This window comes from Coregonus lavaretus (assembly GCF_964263955.1).
Source record: "Coregonus lavaretus genome assembly, chromosome: 22".
Classification (NCBI taxonomy): Eukaryota; Metazoa; Chordata; class Actinopteri; order Salmoniformes; family Salmonidae; genus Coregonus; species Coregonus lavaretus.
The window spans coordinates 42818140-42838601 of NC_140009.1; the positions used below are offsets into that span (position 1 = coordinate 42818140).

The 20462-nt window shown below is 46.3% G+C and overlaps 1 pseudogene across 1 annotated transcript in view; it reads left to right on the forward strand.

Annotated features, from left to right (window-relative positions):
* The window catches only part of LOC311149963 (serine/threonine-protein kinase mTOR-like), a 178028-nt pseudogene that overhangs the window by 87935 nt on the left and 69631 nt on the right, over positions 1-20462 (forward strand). Inside the window, exons 13-14 of the transcript in view lie at positions 13568-13683; positions 18654-18769. The product of the transcript in view is annotated as a serine/threonine-protein kinase mTOR-like (transcript). The remainder of the gene's footprint in view (positions 1-13567; positions 13684-18653; positions 18770-20462) is intronic.

The following is a 20462-nucleotide window of genomic DNA, read 5'->3' on the forward strand; positions in this document are numbered from 1 at the left end:
AAGTGTGGGGATTGAGGTACTATACAGCCTTGCAATGAATACAGGTAGACATATCCGTCATGATCGTAGGCTGCTACTGTATATTTTGTCTACTACTTTCATCCCAAAATCCTGTCATTCTAGTGCCAAATAGGTAAAGCACTCCACTGTCCTAGAGAAAGGTATCTTCAATTCATGCTCCTGAAGAGCCTTAAAATGCCAAACTTGTCATTGGGAAATTATGGTACGGAATATAAATTATAGTCCCGACATTGATCCCTGTGGCACTCCATTCATCTATCACAACACCACACTGTCGAGCGCAAGTGAGATGAGCCTCTTTGATGCGTGAGTTACTGTCAATCACATATGGCTGACGTTTCCTCCTCTTGCATAATGTCCTTCTTGAAGACAGGAAATTAAAGTATGAAACCCTTCTTATTCACAAGCATTACATTTTAATTCCTTAATTTCCCCATTTTTTTATTTGAGTTTCGTGGTGACATAATTGGTGCGTTTGATACTGACCGTTTCCAAATACCCATACTTGCATCCTATATAGTAAGCCGTTTGAGTATGCAAAAATAGAATGTTTAATAGTATGTGACATTTCGAAAATCGAGTATACTTTAAATGTCAAACTTATTTCGGCTTTGACAACAGCTGATCAATTCGATATCGTGATGCGCTACCGAAATTAATGAAAAGCGGGAAACAACGCAATCGCGCATGACGCATTCTCAGTATGCGAAAATAGAAAGTGTTATAGTATGTGCATTTTTCAAAATCGAGTATGCTTTAAATGCCAGGATGGTATACTAATTTAGGCTTTTCATCAAGTAGAATTCACTGCACATTTTTCAGGAATTTCACAGCCACTATGCATTGGAAGAGGGGGGCTGCGTGTTTTGATAGCTAGATATCTTCAAGTAAATAACAAAACAACTTGGAAGATGGCGAATAGCGAAGCTTTTGCAGTGATGTTCAAAAATACAGTTGAAGTCAGAAGTTTACATACACCTTAGCCAAATACATTTATACTCAGTTTTTCACAATTCCCGACATTTAATCCTAGTAAAAATACCCTGTCTTAGGTCAGTTAGGATCACCACTTTATTTTAAGAATGTGAAATGTCAGAATAATAGTAGAGAGAATGATTCATTTCAGCTTTTATTTCTTTCATCACATTCCCAGTGGGACAGAAGTTTACATACACTCAATCAGTATTTGGTAGCATTGCCTTTAAATTGTTTAACTTGGGTCAAACGTGTCGGGTAGCCTTCCACAATCTTCCCATGATGCCATCTATTTTGTGAAGTGCACCAGTCCCTCCTGCAGCAAAGCACCCCCACAGCATGATGCTGCCACCCCCGTGCTTCACGGTTGGGATGGTGTTCTTCGGCTTGCAAGCTACCCCTTTTTTCCTCCAAACATAACGATGGTCATTATGGCCAAACAGTTCTATTTTTGTTTCATCAGACCAGAGGACATTTCTCCAAAAAGTATGATCTTTGTCCCCATGTGCAGTTGCAAACCGTAGTCTGGCTTTTTCATGTCGGTTTTGGAGCAGTGGCTTCTTCCTTGCTGAGCTGCCTTTCAGGTTATGACGATATAGGACTTGTTTTACTGTGGATATAGATACTTTTGTACCTGTTTCCTCCAGCATCTTCACAAGGTCCTTTGCTGTTGTTCTGGGATTGATTTACACTTTTTGCACCAAAGTACGTTCATCTCTATGAGACGAACGAGTCTCCTTCCTGAGCGGTATGACGGCTGCGTGGTCCCATGGTGTTTATACTTGCGTACTATTGTTTGTACAGATTAATGTGGTACCTTCAGGCATTTGGAAATTGCTCCCAAGGATGAACCAGACTTGTGGAGGTCTACAATTTTTTTTCTGAGGTCTTGACTGATTTCTTTTGATTTTCCCATGATGTCAAGCAAAGAGGCACTGAGTTTGAAGGTAGGCCTTGAAATACATCCACAGGTATACCTCCAATTGACTCAAATTATGTCAATTAGCCTACTAGAAGCTTGTAAAGCCATTACATAATTTTCTGGAATTTTCCAAGCTGTTTAAAGGCACAGTCAACTTAGTGTATGTAAACCTCTGACCCACTGGAATTGTGATACAATGAATTATAAGTGAAATAATCTGTCTGTAAACAATTGTTGGAAAAATTACTTGTGTCATGCACAAAGTGGATGTCCTAACCGACTTGCCAAAACTATAGTTTGTTAACAAGAAATAAGTGGAGTGGTTGAAAAACGAGTTTTAATGACTCCAACCTAAGTGTGTATGTTAACTTCCGACTTCAACTGTAAGTTGTTTTTATCTCCATAAAATGATCACGACTATTTCATTGTAACATTACATCTTTGAAAACAGATCTGCAGCCTGCTTTCTGCCATGCCTTTAGCTAGCTAGCTTGCTATGTGCTTTAATAGGACTTGAAGTTATCACTGTTAGAACGGTAACATTAGCTACAGGATTAGTTGCTTGCTGTTGAGCGACAACTTCATATTTAAGATTAGCCTAGTTAGCTAGCTAGCTACTTGTTGTAAATACCAGGGCTTGTTTTCAAACTGTTACAGGGTGTTATGACAATACCTGTCAAGGTGTGCTGTATGTGGAAGGTGCGGGAATCAGGCGCAGGACACAGAAGCTTCGTACAACAGTCTTTAGTGGTGAAATACGAGCACAAGTGCAAGGAGACGAGCGATACGCACACAGGCGTAAACAAACAGGAAAAATACATAAGCGCACAGAAAGTGCGAAAACCTCTCCTAACACACAAGGAGGGAAAACCAATACCGACACGTAGACAGGACGCTCAATAACACACAACACATGACTAACAAAACGAGAACTTATAGGACACATAATCAACGCTAACTAACCACAGGTGTGCAACAATCAGACAAAAGCAAACGAACATAGAAACATACAACGGTGGCAGCTAGTACTCCGGGGACGACGACCGCCGAAACCTGCCCGAGCAAGGAGGAGGAGCAGCCTCTGCAGATTCCGTGACAGTACCCCCCCCTTGACGCGTGGCTCCAGCCGTGCGCCGACCCCGGCCTCGGGGACGACCAGGAGGACGCGGTGCAGGGCGCGTAGGGTGACTACGGTGGAACTCAGTCAGGAGAGACGGGTCTAAGATGTCCCTCCTCGGCACCCAGCACCGCTCCTCCGGGCCGTACCCCTCCCACTCCACGAGATATTGGAGACCCCCCATCCGACGTCTCGAATCCAAAATGGACCGAACTGTGTACGCCGGAGCCCCCTCGATGTCCAATGGGGGCGGAGGAGTCTCTGCTATCTCACCTTCCTGGAGTGGACCAGCTACCACCGGCCTGAGAAGAGACACATGGAACGAGGGGTTAATATTTTTATACTCAATAGGTAATAGTAACCTGTAACACACCTCGTTCAATCTCCTCAGGACTTTAAAGGGCCCTACAAACCGCCGACCCAGCTTCCGGCAGGGCAGGCGGAGGGGTAGGTTTCTGGTCGAGAGCCAGACTCGATCTCCAGGTGCGTACACCGGCCCCTCACTGCGGTGGAGATCGGCGCTCGCTTTTTGTCGACGGATGGCCCGCTGCAGATGGACGTGTGCAGCGTTCCACGTCTCCTCCGAGCGCCTTACCCACTCATCCACCGCAGGGGCCTCGATCTGGCTCTGATGCCACGGTGCCAGAACCGGCTGGTAACCTAACACGCATTGGAAAGGGGTTAGGTTGGTGGAGGAGTGGCGAAGAGAATTCTGGGCCATCTCTGCCCAGGGAATATACCTCGCCCACTCCTCCGGCCGGCCCTGGCAATACGACCTCAGAAACCTACCCACATCCTGGTTCACACATTCTACCTGCCCATTACTCTCCGGATGGTACCCCGAGGTAAGGCTCACCGAGACCCCCAGGCGCTCCATGAACGCTCTCCAGACTCGGGAGGTGAACTGGGGACCTCGATCAGACACTATATCCTCGGGTACCCCGTAAAGCCGGAAGACGTGGGTGAATAGTGCCTCAGCGGTCTGCAAGGCAGTGGGAAGACCTGGCATTGGGAGAAGACGACAGGCTTTAGAGAACCGATCCACAACGACCAGTATGGTGGTATTCCCCTGAGAGGGGGGAAGGTCTGTAACAAAGTCCACCGAGAGGTGAGACCAGGGTCGTTGTGGAACGGGCAGGGGTTGTAACTTATCCCTGGGCAGATGTCTGGGCGCCTTACACTGGGCGCACACCGAACAGGAGGAGACATAAACCCTCACATCCCTGGCTAACGTTGGCCACCAGTACTTAGCGCTAAGGCAGTGCACTGTCCGGCCAATACCTGGATGTCCAGAGGAGGGTGACGTGTGAGCCCAATAAATAAGTCGATCCCGAACCTCGAGCGGAACGTACGTCCGACCCACCAGACACTGTGGAGGGCTAGGGTCGGTACGCAACGCCCGCTCGATTTCAGCATCGACCTCCCACACTACCGGTGCCACTAGACAAGACTCCGGCAGTATGGAAGTGGGCTCAACGGACCTCTCCTCTGTGTCATACCGCCGGGACAGGGCGTCTGCCTTACCGTTCTGGGACCCAGGGATGTACGTGATTTTAAATACAAACCGGGTAAGAAACATGTTCCACCGAGCCTGGCGAGGGTTCAGTCTCCTAGCTGCCCGAATGTACTCCAGGTTACGGTGGTCAGTCAAAATGAGAAAAGGGTGTTGAGCCCCCTCAAGCCAATGTCTCCACACCTTTAGGGCTTGAACCACGGCTAACAGCTCCCTGTCTCCTACATCATAATTCCGCTCCGCCGGGCTGAGCTTTTTAGAGTAGAAGGCACAGGGGCGGAGTTTAGGTGGCGTACCGGACCGTTGTGATAGCACGGCCCCTATACCGGCCTCAGACGCGTCTACCTCTACCTGGAATGGTAAGGCGGGATCCGGATGCGCAAGCACTGGAGCCGAGGTAAACAGGGCCTTCAGTCTCCCAAATGCCCTCTCCGCCTCCGCTGACCACTGCAATCGCACCGGACCCCCCTTCAGAAGAGACGTTATGGGAGCTGCCACCTGTCCAAAACCCCGGATAAACCTCCGGTAGTAATTCGCAAAACCCAAGAACCGCTGCACCTCTTTCACGGTGGTTGGGGTTTGCCAATTACGCACGGCTGACACCCGGTCAACCTCCATCTTCACCCCTGACGCGGAAAACTGATAACCCAGAAAGGAGACCGACTCCTGGAAAAACAGACATTTCTCTGCCTTGACATACAGGTCGTGCTCCAACAGCCTACCCAACACACGACGCACCAGGGCTACATGCTCGTCTCGGGTAGGCGAGTAAACCAGGATGTCATCTATGTACACGACCACACCCTGCCCCTGCATGTCCCTGAAAATTTCATCCAAGAAGGATTGGAAGACTGAAGGAGCATTCATCAACCCGTATGGCATGACGAGATACTCGTAATGACCCGAGGTGGTACTAAATGCCGTTTTCCATTCATCGCCCTCCCTAATGCGCACCAAGTTATACGCGCTCCTGAGATCCAGTTTCGTGAAGAAACGGGCTCCGTGCAATGACTCCGTCATGGTCGCAATCAGAGGGAGTGGATAACTGTACTTCACAGTGATCTGATTGAGACTACGGTAATCTATGCACGGGCGCAACCCTCCATCCTTTTTCTTCACAAAAAAGAAGCTCGAGGACGCAGGAGAAGTGGAGGGCCGTATGTGTCCTTGTCTTAGAGATTCGGCTATGTAAGTCTCCATAGCCCGCTTCTCCTCTTGGGACAGAGGATACACATGGCTCCGCGGAAGCGCTGCTCCTGCCTGGAGGTCTATCGCACAATCCCCCTGTCTATGAGGAGGCAAACGTGTCGCCCTCGATTTACTAAACACAAGTGCCAAATCCTCATATTCATTGGGAATGCGCAGTGAGGACACCTGGTTTGGACTCTCCACCGAGGTCGCCCCCACGGAAACACCCAAACATCTCCTCTCACACTGGGCAGACCACTCCGTAAGAGCCCTCTCTTGCCACGAAATAGAGGGATCATGGGTACTCAACCAGGGAATACCCAGCACCACCGGATACGCAGGAGAGTCGATAAGATATAGCTGGATAGTCTCCTCATGACCCCCCTGCGTACACATCCTAAGTGGCGCTGTGACTTCCCTGATCAACCCGGATCCCAAGGACGGCTATCTAGGGCATGAACAGGAAATGGGATGTCAACAGGAAGTAGGGGAATCCCTAACTCTAAACAACATTTACGATCAACAAAATTCCCAGCTGCGCCTGAATCTACTAGCGCCTTATGCTGGGAATGAGGTACAACCTGTGGAAATCGCACAGGTATACAGAAGTGCACAACAGAGAGCTCTGGGTAAGTGGGACGCCTACTCACCTGGAAGGACTCCCCAGTGCAGGGCCTGCCGTCCTCTCCCCTAGGAGACCCTCCCCAACACCTGGCCGCGGTGTGTCCTCCACGGCCACAGTTGGTGCAGGGGATGGCCCCCCTCGTGCTCCTTCCCCTCTTCTCTCTAGCGCCAGCACCCCCGAGCTCCATAGGGCTCGGCTCGGAGGTGCTGGAGGGTGGAATGGACGAACCCCACTCGGAACGTCCGCGGGTGGCCAGCAGGGTGTCCAGCCGGATGGACATGTCCACCAACTGGTCGAACGTGAGACTAGTATCCCTGCAGGCCAGCTCTCGACGGACGTCCTCCCGAAGACTACAACGATAATGATCGATGAGGGCCCGCTCATTCCACCCTGCATCAGCCGCTAGAGTCCGGAACTCCAGTGCAAATTCCTGGGCGCTCCTCCTCCCCTGCCGGAGGTAGAATAGACGCTCCCCCGCCGCTTTCCCCTCAGGTGGATGGTCGAACACAGCCCTGAAGCGGCGGGAGAACTCTGCGTATGTGATCGTGGCGGCGTCTATCCTCCTCCATTCGGCGTTGGCCCACTCCAACGCCTTGCCGGTGAGACAGGAGATGAGGGCGGAAACGCTCTCGTGTCCCGAGGGCACCGGGTGTACGGTGGCCAGGAATAGGTCCACCTGCAGGAGGAACCCCTGACACCCGGCAGCGGTACCATCATACGCCCTCGGGAGCGAGAGCCGAATCCCACTGGGTTCCGGAGCTTGGATGGGCGGACTGGCCGATGGTGATGGCAAGGTAGGGGGAGATGTGGGTGCCCCTCTGTTCTCCCATCGGTGGAGAGTGTTTATTAAGTCCTGAAGGGTGGTCCCGATGCGGTTGATCTGTTCGTTCTGCTCGCGGACGCGCTCCTCCAGGTACTCGGATGCTAGTGCTGTTCCTGCTGATTCCATCTTGGTGTGTTATTCTGTCAAGGTGTGCTGTATGTCGAAGGTGCGGGAATCAGGCGCAGGACACAGAAGCTTCGTACAACAGTCTTTAGTGGTGAAATACGAGCACAAGTGCCCGGAGACGAGCGATACGCACACAGGCGTAAACAAACAGGAAAAATACATAAGCGCACAGAAAGTGCGAAAACCTCTCCTAACACACAAGGAGGGAAAACCAATACCGACACGTAGACAGGACGCTCAATAACACACAACACATGACTAACAAAACGAGAACTTATAGGACACATAATCAACGCTAACTAACCACAGGTGTACAACAATCAGACAAAAGCAAACGAACATAGAAACATACAACGGTGGCAGCTAGTACTCCGGGGACGACGTCCGCCGAAACCTGCCCGAGCAAGGAGGAGGAGCAGCCTCGGCAGATTCCGTGACAATACCAGGCATTTAATTCAGTGGCGAACACGGCAGAACAAATATCACCCCAAAAAAGTTGAGGAAGTCATGTGGCCATAGTTAGCTCTCTTGCCGCTGCACTATGCACTGCCACCAGCTATAGTAAACGTTAATAACACGGTAACCTAGCTACATTCCTATTTTCCACAGCGGTGCTGGTCCCAATGCTTCTCTTTTCTTGTAGTTCTCCTGATTTGTCACAACGGTTTATTTGTGATGAGCTGATTGTAATGTTCATGCCATTTTAGAGGCCATGATTAAGAAGTAGTTTTATGTATATTGTATGTATTTTATTTATAGCTATTCATCTATTAATTTTCTATGGTTTTTGATTAAGTCTTTTTAAACTCAAAGTGGATTCATATTTTTTCTCATTTAAAAAGTGTTTCTTGTTTGTAATTAAAAATATATATATTTTATACCGGTACATCTACTGTTGGTGTGTTTCAGTTTCAACATTTTAAAAAATGCAATCGCACATTTGAGCTATCTTGTTGCAGGTAAATGGTAACAATTAAATAAGTTGAAAGAAAAAAGAAACCCGCACACTGCTCTTGCTAGTACCACTTTTTTATTGAAGCTTACGTGTCGGCCTCTTGGCCTTCATCAGAGCTTTTTGCTCTACTAAACTAAATAAACCATCTTTGGTATAATAATAATTCATAATCTCAAAGCACATCAAAAGCAAAAAACAAACAAGCAATATATCATGAGTAGCCTAGCTATAGTTGGCTAGGTTAACCACTAGAGGCCAAGTCTGAGTGCATGCATTCTCCAAAGATGGAGAGGGACAGTTCATGGCTTGATTAGAGGAAGGTGGTCAGGGAGATGATTGATAAAGATGGAATCTGGTGACCATCTTGTAGAGGGCTGCTCTGGGAACCAGCCTGAGTCGTGTCGCCACTGGACTTCTCCTTCACAATGTATGGCACCCACTTGGGTGATGCCTCACAGCTCTGAGCACCAGATAGCCTCAGCATTGCAGTCCTCTACTGCATCTCCCATTCCTCTCAAGCTTCAGATGACTCTTCAATTGATACATACGTAGGCCTACGGTACACTCAAGTTTAAGCAAAATACACTATATATACAAAAGTATGTGGACTCCCCTTCAAATTAGTGGATTCGGGTATTTCAGCCACACCCATTGCTGACAGGTGTATAAAATCGAGCCACAGCCATGCAATCTTCATAGACAAACATTGGCAGTAGAATGGCCTTACTTACAGTGGCACCGTCATAGGATGTAAGTTCGTCAAATTTCTGCCCTGCTAGAGCTGCCCCAAACAACTATGAGCGCTGTTATTGTGAAGTGGAAATGTCTAGGAGCAACAGCGGCTCTGGTGGGAAGTGGTAGGCCACACAAATCAAATCAAATCAAATTTTGTTTGGCACATGCGCCGAATACAACAGGTGTAGACATTACAGTGAAATGCCTACTTACAAGCCCTTAACCAACAATGCAGTTTTTCAAATTAAAAATTTAATAAAAAAAGTGTTAAGTAAAAAATAGATAAGTAAAAAATAAAAGCAAATAACTAAAGAGCAGCAGTAAAATAAAATAACAGTAGGGAGGCTATATACAGAGGGGTACCGGTACAGAGTCAATGTGCGGGGGCACCGGCTAGTTGAGGTAATTGAGGTAATATGTACATGTGGGTAGAGTTAAAGTGACTACGCATAAATAATAAACAGAGTAGCAGCAGCGTAAAAGAGGGGGATGGGTGGGGCAGTGCAAATAGTCCGGGTAGCCATGATTAGCTGTTCAGGAGTCTTATGGCTTGGGGTTAGAAGCTGTTAAAAAGCCTTTTGGACCTAGACTTGGCGCTCCGGTACCGCTTGCCGTGCGGTAGCAGAGAGAACAGTCTATGACTAGGGTGGCTGGAGTCTTTGAAAATGTTTAGGGCCTTCCTCTGACACTGCCTGGTATAGAGGTCCTGGATGGCAGGAAGCTTGGCCCCAGTGATGTACTGGGCCGTACGCACTACACTCTGTAGTGCCTTGCGGTCGGAGGCCGAGCAGTTGCCATACCAGGCGGTGATGCAACCAGTCAGGATGCTCTCGATGGTGCAGCTGTAGAACTTTTTGAGGATCTGAGGACCCATACCAAATCTTTTCAGTCTCCTGAGGGGGAATCGGCTTTTTCGTGCCCTCTTCACGACTGTCTTGGTGTGTTTGGACCATGATAGTTTGTTGGTGATGTGGACACGAAGGAACTTGAAGCTCTCAACCTGTTCCACTACAGCCCCGTCGATGAGAATGGGGGCATGCTCAGTCCTCTTTTTTTTCCTATAGTCCACAATCATCTCCTTTGTCTTGATCATGTTGAGGGAGAGGTTGTTATCCTGGCACCACAGGGCCAGGTCTCTGACCTCCTCCCTATAGGCTGTCTCATCATTGTCTGTGATCAGGCCTACCACTGTTGTGTCGTCGGCAAACTTGATGATGGTGTTGGAGTCATGCCTGGCCATGCAGTCATGGGTGAACAGGGAGTACAGGAGGGTACTGAGCACGCACCCCTGAGGGGCCCCCATGTTGAGGATCAGCGTGGCAGATGTGTTGTTACCTATCCTTACCACCTGGGGGCGGCCCGTCAGGAAGTCCAGGATCCAGTTGCAGAGGGAGGTGTTTAGTTCCAGGGTCCTTAGCTTAGTGATGATCTTTGAGGGCACTATTGTGTTGAACGCTGAGCTCTAGTCAATGAATAGCTTTCTCACAAGCTCACAGAACGGGACCGCCGAGTGCTAAAGCCCGTAAAAAATAATCTGTCCTTGGTTTCAACATTCCCTATCGAGTTCCAAACTGCCTCTGAAAGCAACGTCAGCACAAGAACTGTTCGTCGGGCGCTTCATGAAATGGGTTTCCATGGCTGAGCAGCCGCACACAAGCATAAGATCACCATGCGCAATGCCAAGCGTCGGCTGGAGTGCTGTAAAGTTTGACGCCATTGGACGCTAGAGCAGTCGAAATGTGTTCTCTGGAGTGATGAATCACGCTTCACCATCTGGCAGTCCGATGGACGAATCTGGGTTTGGTTACCTGCCTCAATGCATAGTGCCAACTGTAAAGTTTGGTGGAGGAGGAATAATGGTCTGGGGCTGTTTTTCATGGTTTGGGCTAGGCCCCTTAGTTCCAGTGAAGGGAAATCTTAACGCTACAGCATACAATGACATTCTAGATGATTCTGTGCTTCCAACTTTGTAGCAACAGTTTGGGGAAGGCCCTTTCCATAACAATGCCCCCATGCACAAAGCGAGGTCCATACAGAAATGGTTTTCAAGATCGGTGTGGTAGAAGTTGACTGGCCTGTCAGAGCCCTGACCTCAACCCCATCAAACACCTTTGGGATGAATTGAAATGCCAAGTGCGAGCCAGGCCTAATCGCCCAACATCAGTGCCCGACCTCAGTAATGCTCTTGTGGCTAAATGGAAGCAAGTCCCATCAGCAATGTTCCAACATCTAGTGGAAAGCCTTCCCAGAAGAGTGCAGGCTGTTATAGCAGCAAAGGGGGGATCAACTCCATATTAATGCCCATGAATTTGGAATGAGATGATCGACGAGCAGGTGTCCACATACTTCTGGACATGTAGTGTATGTCGTTCCAAATGTTAGCTACTTAGCTAACGTTAGCCCAAAACAACAACTCAAAATGTCACTGAGTGGGGCTACAAACTTTATTTACATTTTCATATGAAGCTATAACTGAAGGTGCAATCAAGACAACAGGGAGACAACGGTCATCCAACTCGGAATTACAAGTCAAACTCGTCATCATACTAGAGCGCCGTCTTCTCTGACCTGAAGTTCACCGACTTCATGATTTTTCCATGTCTGCGCTCGTTTTGTTTCCGAATTCACAGATGTCTTGAACACACCAAAAGTAGTATGTTTCGGCCGTGGCATATCTTTTTCTAAACAGTACGTGCTAAATAGTATGTAGTATGATAAGTACACAGTATAAGTACACGGCTACTGTGCATAAACATTTGAAGATAAATCAAGCCAATGCACTGTCAGTGCTTAACTGTGGTTCTAGAAAATATGAAAAAAAAAAATACTTATTACATACCGCATGTTTAGTGTTTGATATGCCCAATTTATGTATTAGCCAAATACATATGGTTAGCAACAGCGGTGTTTGCGTGCAGATAGCCACTCGCTGGGTCCAGCCAACACATTAGTCTGGCCCTTACCCCAGGGCACTCTGGGATTCCTGACATATAGGCTCCAATGTCCTTCATCAACTCTCTCGCCTGCTGTCCTCAGGTACCCCCGCCACCTTCCAACTTCCTTCAAACACTACATTTGAATAGATGTATTGGCACTGCAAGCATGGCTTTCCATAGTTGAGGAAATACTACAGACTTGTGTTTCAGATGAGTGCTTCCAGATGTGTGGGGATCTTAAACACACATTAGACAGCTGGGGATCATAGTCAAGACAAAAAAGCAGATGACACATCATTTATCTCCTAAATGTGACAAGCACCGATGGCCTGGCAAGCACATTTACCTTTCACAATATCCACCTTTGTTGGGTGAAAAAAAACATGTTTAACACACAAAAGCCAGTGAGTGAACACTCCAGTCGGCCATTGGCTTGTTCATGATAGAAAATTAGTAATGACCATTAGTTTTATGGTTTGCAGATAAAGGGGTCCAGGGGGCCACTCTCAGAATTAATAGCGACTTTATGGCAACAGTATCCCCTATGTGTGGACAGGACCCCCGCTTTGTCACTCACCAGTGGTGTTTTTATTGGTTTATTTTTTCCAGCCTCTTGTGTTCGTAGGAGGTCATTGGTTGCCTGACGACTCAATCTGAATTTTTCCGCTGCTCTATCATTCACTACATACTTCTGTCTGAGGCTGCCATTATTGAAGTCGTTTGTGGTGACGTCAAAATGAGGAGTGTTGTACAAAACAAAGTCATCAGCGATTGGATCATCTCTAACTAATCAGAGTATGAAAGCAAACATTTCCTAAAACCCGCTTTACCCACGTGTGTTCTGGCTCTGGCCCAACCCATCGGTTTCTGGGACCAATCAGACGGTCTAGAATGGATTTCCACTCTGGAAATCGTCGGGGAGGTACTCAGATCCAGATTCATTGCGGAGAAGAAACTAACGTCCATGGGCGTGGCATAGCGTTTGGCAAGAGCAAGGAGTTTAGATAGCCAGGCAAGGCCATTGGCCCTCGTTTCACAAATCTACTTTAGTGCAAATGCGTGTGTAAAGTCACAGTAAATTCAGCTGTACTTTTGGATTAATCACGTTTGCCCTTTCAGGATGTTCAGTAGGTTAGAAACCGTGTGTGATGACTTACGAATTGGTTGCACACATAGTTGGGCTACTTTTCTGAAAACAAATTGTGTGTACTTCTCTACTGATGATTCATAAATTAGACCCACTCTGTACTATGCGTTAGGCTACTTGCAACACATGCTGATCTTTGGAAAACACGGTAAGCCTACTATACCCCTCCATTACAGTATATTGTTAGTTTAGATCAGAGTAGTACTTAAGCCACTTCCAAACATGCCTTCTCTCAGCAGACATGGCTCTCAACCAGGGTTGTTCAGTGCCATCAGTCATACAGTGACTGCACTGCCTTGCTCCCATTCCTTCCATGTCATGACTTCTGATTGTTGTATATATTTATGTGTGTGGGACCTCAGACGCTATCCGTCACCCAGAGCACGCTGTATGCGACTCAGGAGAGTGCCTGAGAGTCAGTTGCCAGATTGGCTATGGAAATGGCCTAAAAGCTGTCTCTTTGCTTCTGTCTGTCTCGTTCCAGCATCAATAACAAACTGCAGCAGCCAGAGGCAGCATCTGGGGTCCTGGAGTACGCCATGAAGAACTTTGGTGAACTGGTAAGTGACTTCAATGACTTGTTCTCCATCCATCTCTATTGTACATACATTTTAAATTGGCCATATAAAGTGTCTCCTTACCTCCTACCTCGAAATGCATCCCTTACCAACAAAATGAGCACCACTTGAAACATGTTCCCCGAGAATGTCCTGTGCTCAATCTACAATGGATGATCTCTGCATGTGTATTTCCCACCGTAAAGCATGGAGGAGGAGGTTTTATGGTGTGGGGCTGCTTTGCTGATGACACTGTCTGTGATTTATTTAGAATTCAAGGCACACTTAACCAGCATGGCTACCAATATCATTCTGCAGCGATACACCATCCCATCTGGTTTGGGTTTAGTGGGACTATCATTTGTATTTCAACAGAACAATGACACAGCACACCTCCAGGCTGTGTAGGGGCTATTTTACCCAGAAGGACATTGATGGAGTGCTGCATCAGATGACCTGTCCTCCAAAATCCCCCGACCTCAACCCAATTGAGATGGTTTGGGATGAGTCGGACCGCAGAGTGAAGGAAAAGCAGCCAACAAGTGCTCAGCATATGTGGGAACTCCTTCAAGACTGTTGGAAAAGCATTCCAGGTGAAGCTGGTTGAGAGAATGCCAAGCGTTTGCAAAGCTGTCATCAAGGCAAAGGGTGGCTATTTGAAGAATCTCAAACATATTTTGATTTGCTTAACACTTTTTTGGCTACTACATGATACCATGTGTGTTATTTCATAGTTTTGATATCTTCACTATTATTCTACAATGTAGAAAATAGTAAAAAATAAAGAAAAACCCTTGAATGAGTAGGTGTTCTAAAACTTTTGACCGGTAGTGTATTTTGGGTTTTTTCTCCTCCAGTTTATGGGAAAACTCAAATTTGTCAAAGTCACATACCTGATACTATTATTTCTACAATTTCTCCATTCTCAAAATTATAAAATGCATACCAAAAACCATACCAAAATCCCTTACCGTAGGCATACTATTGATCAAATTTGGACTCATCAGACCAAAGGACAGATTTCTACTGGTCTAATGTCCATTGCTTGTGTTTCAAGGCACACCTGTTAATTGAAATTGAAAGAATGCCAAGATTGTGCAAAGCTGTCATCTAGGCAAAGGGTGGCTACTTTAAAGAATCTCAAATATAAAATGTATTTTGATTTGTTTAACACTTTTTTGGTTACTACATGATTCCATATGTGTTATTTCATAGTTTTTATGTCTTCACTATTATTCTACAATGTGGATAATAGTAAAAGTAAAGAATATCTTGAATGAGTAGGTGTGTCCAAACTTTTGACTGGTACTGTATATAAATTATTTAACATATTTTCCTTTATTATTTTCCCCTAGCCCTACCATCCCTCCACTAATTGGAGTAAACTAATGGACAGCAACACTTAGCCTTTTACTTCCAGCTTATACATACTATATACATTTTACGGACACAGTATATTTAACAATAAGTTATCTTTTTTTTGTTTTTAGTCCGATCCTTCAGCTCCACTCAACCCATCTATCTCTGAACACCATCCATTTTCTATTTGCCATATATTTTTCAACTGTGCTGTGATGTTTCACAAAAGTTTTGAACCTTTCAATTCTCATAGATTCTACATATTGTAAATTAAAGAGAAACATTTTTGCTAAGAGTATTATTATATTATTGATCGATTGACTAAGACTTTTTAAATCACCCAGCAGTGCTATTTGCAAAGTTAGCTCCAGGTAAATGTTGCAATTCTTCAGCCATTCCTGAACCTGCGACCAAAAACAAGCTGCATATGGACAGTACCAAAACAAATGATCTATAATCTCTTCACAGCAAAAACGGCAGAGCTGGGATGGTTGTATTCCCCATATACAGTGCCTAAAGAAAGTATTCAGACCCATTGACTTTTTCCACATTTTGTTACATTACAGCCTTATTCTAAAATTGATTAAATTGTTTTTTCCCCTCATCAATCTACACACAATACCCCATAATGACAAAGCAAAAACAGCAAAAATGTCTCAACCTAATTTATTTATTTTAAATTGAAGGGAAAATATAATTTACATAAGTATTCAGACCCTTTACTCAGAACTTTGTTGAAGCACCTGTGGCAGCGATTACAGCATTGAGTCTGTTTGGGTATGACGCTACAAGCTTGGCACACCTGTATTTGGGGAGTTTCTCCCATTCTTCTCTGCAGATCCTCTCAAGCTCTGTCAGGTTGGACGGGGAGCGTTGCTGCAGAGCTATTTTCAGGTCTCTCCAGAGATGTTCAATCGAGTTCAAGTCCGGGCTCTGGCTGGGCCACTCAAGGACATTCAGAGACTTGTCCCGAAGCCATTCCTGCGTTGTCTTGGTTGTGTGCTTAGTGTCGTTGTCCTGTTGGAAGGTGAACCTTCTCCCCAGTCTGAGGTCCTGAGTGCTCTGGAGCAAGTTTTCATCAACGATCTCTCAGTACTTTGCTCTGTTAATCTTTCCCTCGAACCTGAGTAGTCTCCCAATCCCTGCCGCTGAAAAACATCCCCACACACCACCATGCTTCACTGTAGGGATTGTACCAGGTTTCCTCCAGATGTGACGCTTGGCATTCAGGCCAAAGAGTTCAATCTTGGTTTCATCAGACCAGAGAATCTTGTTTCTCATAGTCTGAGATTCCTTTAGGCACCTTTTTGCAAACTCCAAGTGGGCTGTCATGGGCCTTTTACTGAGGAGTGGCTTCCGTCTGGCCACTCTACCATAAAGGCCTGATTGGTGGAGTGCTGCAGAGATGGTTGTCCTACTGGAAGGTTCTCCCATCTCCACAGAGGAACTCTGGAGCTCTATCAGAGAGACCATCGGGTTCTTGGTCACCTCCCTGACCAAGGCCCTTCTCCTCCGGTTGCTCAGTTTGGCCGTGCGGCCAGCTCTAGGAAGAGTCTTGGTGGTTCCAAACTTCTTCCATTTAAGAATGATGGAGACCACTGTGTTCTTAGGGACCTTCAATGCTGCAGACATTTTTTGGTACCCTCCCCCAGATCTGTGCCTCGACACAATTCTGTCTCTGAGCTCTACTGACAACTCTTTCGACCTCATGGCTTTGTTTTTGCTCTGACATGCATTGTCAACTGTGGGACTCATAGCAAAGGATCTGAATACTTATGTAAATAAGGTATTTTTTATTTATTTTATGTATACGTTTGCAAACGTTTCTAAAATGTTTTTTCACTTTGTCATTAGGGGGTATTGTGTGTAGATTGATGAGAAGAAAACATAATTGTATCAATTTTAGAATAAGGCTGTAACTTAACAACATTTGTAAAAATTAAAGGGGTCTGAATACTTTCCGAATACACTGTACATATACAGGGGGTAAAACAGTATGTAAACATTATTAAAGTGACCAGTGTTCAATGACTCTATGTACATAGGGCAGCAGTCTCTAAGGTGCAGGGTAGAGTATCGGGTGGTAGCCGGCTAGCAACAGTGTCTGAAGTTCATGACAGGGAACTGGGCGGAGGCCAGCTAGTGGTGACTGTTTACCAATCTGATGGCCAGGAGATAGAAGCTGTTCATCTGTCTCTCGGTCCCAGCTTTGATGCACCTCTACTGTCTCCGCCTTCAAGGTGGTAATGGGGTGAACAGGTCGTGGCTTGGGTGGCTAAGGTTCTTGATGATGTTCTTGGACTTCCTGTGACACTTTGTGCTGTAGATGTTCTGGAGGCGATGCAGTGTTCCCCCGATGATGCGTTGGGCTGACCGCACCACCCTCTGGAGAGCCCTGCGGTTGCGGGCGGTGCACATGCCGTACCATGCGGTAATACAACCAAACAGGATGCTCTCGATGGTGAATCTGTAGAAGTTCGTGAGGGTCTTATGGGCAAAGTCAAATTTCTTCAGCCTCCTGAGGTTGGAGAGGTGCTATTGCGGTGTGAAGGGAACATTTAAGGTCCTCAGGGATGTGCACACTGAGGAACTTGAAGCTTTTGACCATCTCCACTGCAGCCCCGTGGATGTGGGTGTGCCCCTCTCTGCTGTCTCCTGTAGTCCACGATCAGCTCCTTCGTTTTGTTGACGTTGAGTGAGTGTTTATTTTCCTGGCACTACTCCGCCAGGGCTCTCACTGATGTATTGTTTTCTACCTTCACCACCTGGGCCTGTCAGGAAGTCTAGAACCAAGTTGCACAGTGAGGGGTTCAGACCCTGGGCCCTGAGCTTAGTGATGAGCTTAGAGGGCACTATGGTGTTGAAGGCTGAGCTGTAGATGATGAACAGCACTTCTACATAGGTATTCATCTTGTCCAGGTGGGATAGGGCAGTGTGCAGTTCATCGTCCGTGGATCTGTTGGGGCGGTAAGCAAATTGTGGTGGGTCTAGGGTGTCGGGTAAGGTAGAGGTGATATGATCCTTAACTAGCCTCTCAAAGCGCTTCATGATGACAGAAGTGAATGCTACTGGGCGATAGTAATTTAGTTCAATTACCTTCTCTTTCTTGGGTACAGGAACAATGGCGGACATTTTGAAGCAAGTGGGGACAACAGACTGGGACAGGGAAAGATTGAATATGTCCGTAAACACTCCAGCCAGCTGGTCTGCACATGCTCTGAGGATGTGGCTTAGGATGCCATCTGGGCAGGGTCAACATGCTTACATTTCTTACTGACGTCGGCCACAGAGATCATAATGTGCAAGACTACACTTACTGCTTATCAATCCCAGGAGGTCTATGGCTCCATTACATTATAACCTGATCCATAATCCCAACACAGTGTGTAGCCAAGACACTGACTGCAGTCTTTAGTTGGTACATTGAGAAAACATAAACATTATGTAATAATACATCTGCTGTATGGTTTTCTTTGATTCATTCCCTATCTGGACGATATTAGGACTTATAAATATGTTGAAAAAAAAAAAGGTATACTACATTCAGCTTTCATTTCATGGTGAGTTGGTACAAGGCACACAGTTAAAATCGTACATTAAGCATAGAAAGAATCCTCTGTGTGTGTGTGTGTGTGTGTGTGTGTGTGTGTGCAGGCCACTGGGACAGCATGGAGGAGTATACATGCATGATTCCCAGGGTCACACACGATGGAGCCTTCTTTGGAGCCATGCTGGCTCTGCATCAGGACCACTTCTCATTGGCTCAGCAGGTTGAGAGACATCAGCATCCATTGTTTACACTAAATTATTTTCCCTGGCAGGGTGCAAAGGCCCTCTGAAGTAACATGAAAGTGATTCAAACACCAATACATTCAATTGAAATCAATAGGGACACGATTGTTTTAGGTGTGGGTAACAGAGATAGGTTATGGTAAGGGAAACATACTTGACATACGCTAACCCAAGAGTACCCGTTTTCCCGTAGGTTTTACATTCTTAAATTATGCTGTCCTGACACTTTTGCAGATTTCATAGTAAGGTGTGAAAAGGATGATTTGTTTATCCTTTAAAGTTGTGTAAAACTTTAACATTGCTAATAATTTTACAGCCTTTTCCATTAACGTTGAAAATACATGTATCGATGACCTCACAAGTGCTCAAACAAGAATGCCATTTGTTCAATTCTTCCTTTCATAAAAGGGATAAAACAACAAATTCTTCCATTCATAAAAGTATTAAAACATCAAACAGCTTTTTCTTTTACAATGTGGCATTTCCTTGGTGTGGAAACGTTATGTAACTCCCACTCATAAATCATTGTAACTTTCACCCCGGAGCAAACTAAGGAAGTGAGGTATCAACAAGGTTTGTCCCATTAGGTGTGTTTCATTCTGGGATGAGCGATGGAGTCCGAGATTAGCTCACGGTCTTTGGAGGTCGATCCGTCCAGGCCAAATGCCAGGGAGGTGTCTGACATGGTCTGGATCGACCACTGACACCAGTGCACACACAACTGTTCCTCTGAGCCCTGTCAACCCATCCTGCCAGTCACTCTTTAACCCTAACCCCCAGAGACATGCACACTGCGTCCCCCCTCCGATCCTTTGTCTCTCCTCTAATTCTCAGATGAAAAAAAAAAATTATGAAAATGTATGCACTCACTAACTCTATGTCGCTCTGGATAAGAGCGTCTGCTAAATGACTAAAATGTAAAATGAGTAGTCGCTCACTCTATTCGCTAAAGAACCTCAGTGTTGTCCGATCTCAGGGGCCCGTCCGTCCACCTCCTGTCAGGTGTTTTGTCACGCAATCACTCCCCCCAAAAAAAGTATTGCTTCTAGGCATGCTGCAACAGCAGTGTTGAAACTGGGAAAACCCTTTCGTCCTCCATCTGTTCCTGGGCCTAGGTAATGACAGTGCACAGAATACAGCCTTCGGATGACAATAAGGCTCGATACATATCTCTCTCGCTCTCTCTCTCATACCTCATCTTTCAGTTCTCTCTCTCCCTCTTTTTTTTCTCTCTCTCTCACACTGGATGTGTTGTATGTTCACATAATACCAAGTCAAAAGGAGCTGGGATGCTTTGTGGATGAGTAATGAGATTGGAGGTGGCGGCGACTATTACATAACTATTAGAGAGTTGTTTCAAAGTGCGAGTCCTCAGCAGTTCATTTGCCTGCCCATATAAAACTCCTTTGCAGCGGCGCGCATAGAGAGCTTGTTTCGAGTGTTAACAAGCCGTGTGGCTGGCTTAATCAAAGAAACTAAATGTGTCGGTGTTGGCACGGGCAGGCTGAGAAAGGGTGTGCGATTCCATGGCTCACTGGTGTACTATTCCATGCCTTTATTGAGTAGGGACATTTTATGAATTGGGCCCGGTCCAAACCCATTGGTTCCGTTGAGGTAGAGGTGCCTGGACTTGACACAGGTAGGGGTTTTGGGGAACTAGAGTCTAGACTA